The following is a 2,153-nucleotide window of genomic DNA, read 5'->3' as shown; positions in this document are numbered from 1 at the left end:
TAGACGCACTAGTGTTAGGAGTGGTGCTAATTATGTATGTTTTTGTTTTAGTTAGTATAGTTTAGTTATAGCGTCTCGTACGCTGAAGATGTTTATTTCTACCTTTTTTGTTGATAGTTAGTTTAGTTCTTTAACTTTAGTTAAAGGGGCTTTTTGTTATATTCAGTTTTTTTATTTAAGCACCACTCTCTTGCTCTTTCCTCTCCCTCAGTTTGTCTGTACTTTTTCTGGTTACGTTGTACGAATAGTAAATATTTATTACTTCATTACTTTTCATTACTTTACTACTTCACTTTATTCCAGTTGAAGCATTAAAATCTTTCAACTAAGTCATGGATTGTTGTCTGTTCCTTTTCCATTGCAATTCCTGTTACTGTATTGACACACACATGCAAAACTTTTGTTACGTCTAATAATATTCCTAGACAAATAACATCTAATTAACGAGGGACGTAACAGTGGTCTTGGCGCTGCCTTGTACCAGGAACAAGATCGTCATATGAGGGTGATTTCATTTGCCAGCAGAGGGTTGTCCATCTTTGAAAAGCGTTATCCCACCCACAAGCTGGAATTTTTAGCCGTAAAGTGGGCAGTGACGTATAAGTTTTATGACTATCTGTATGGGCTCGAGTTCACCATCATGACCGATAATAACCCCCTCACATATATATATATTAACATCTACCAAGCTTGACGCTGCAGGACACAGGTGGTTTGCAGCCCCGTCTACTTTCAACTTCAGAATTAGATACAGAGCTGGAAAGAAAAATCAAGATGCTGACGGTCTCTCCAGGCGACCAAATGATCAGGTAGACCCCGATAACAGTTCCCAGATTAAAGATGACCGCATCAGTCAGTTCATCTCCCGGTTTCTGAATGAAGAAAATAGGATTTCCTTTCCTAAGGAAGCAGTAGGAGCCGTTTGTCAAAAGCATCAACTGTATGGACACACTGTGGCAGACATAAATACATTAAGAAGACAGCTCTTCGCAACAAGCAACGATATGATCTGAAGGTGAGAGAATCCACTTTACAAGCTGGAGACCGTGTTCTTGTCAAGTATGTTGGCATAAGAGGCGAGCACAAGATAGCTGACCAATGGAGCAAGACCATCTACCAAGTAGTTAAGCAAATAACTGATTCTCCAGTTTATGTTGTAACGCCTCTTACTACTGACGGACCTGAAATAACCCTCCATCGAGATTTACTTTTGCCCTGTGGTTTCTTAACCCCCACCAATTCCAGTGATGAAGACAACAGGATGGAGAGAAAGGAAAAAACAACTTGTTCTTGGGAATCACCAACAGTTCCAGATGATGACGATAAGCAAGTGTATGATAGTGATGGAGATTACTTCCCCCAAATAATTCAGGATAAGACATATCCTACCATAACGATTGTCAAGGATGTGCCCTACATACAAGGGGTGGAAGGAAGTTCCTGTGAGACAACACTGAATCCAAATGCACAACCATTTGAACCTTCTGGAGGTGTGGAAAGTCTTGTGTGGAAAGTTTCCCACATTCTCTTCCAGGGTGTCCTCAGGTAAGTTTGTTTCTCCCTTTTCAGATAAAGCTACTTTGATGATGAGTGTACGGAGGAGTTGATCAGGTACAGAAGGGAACCTGTTGAAGGAAAAAGAGATGGAATGAGGAAAGAGGATAACGACAGTGAAATACTGATTGAGGAGAATGTTGAAAGAAATGGAAATACCCCTGTGCAAGAAATACCAGAGCCAGAGTCCAGACGTTCTACCAGAATCAGGGAGCCATCTGATAGGCTAACTTACACATTAGGAAACCCCTTAGTGTTAGTCATGCAATCCCTGTTAAGTGGTTTAAACAAAGCCTTCACACAAGCCCTTGAGTCAGATGATTTCCCTGAGGTTAGAATACTGACCCCTGATAGATCAATGATTTTATAGGCACACAGCATGCAGAGAAGCGTTCAGGAGGGGAGGATGTAACTCCTTTGAATTGTACATTCTTATTTTTTCTTTATTTTTAGTCCTAAAGTAAATTTATTTGTAACTACTTTTGATTTGTATTCCACAAAGAAACTCCTGTATCTTTGGTGCAGTACTATGATTAACCACTAGAGGGCGGTTATGCGGTATGTTGAGTGAGTCGATTTATATCGAAGTCAGACGAAGA

This window comes from Rutilus rutilus (genome assembly GCF_951802725.1).
Source record: "Rutilus rutilus genome assembly, chromosome: 10".
In the NCBI taxonomy this organism is placed as follows: Eukaryota; Metazoa; Chordata; class Actinopteri; order Cypriniformes; family Leuciscidae; genus Rutilus; species Rutilus rutilus.
This window is presented reverse-complemented; position numbering follows the sequence as displayed.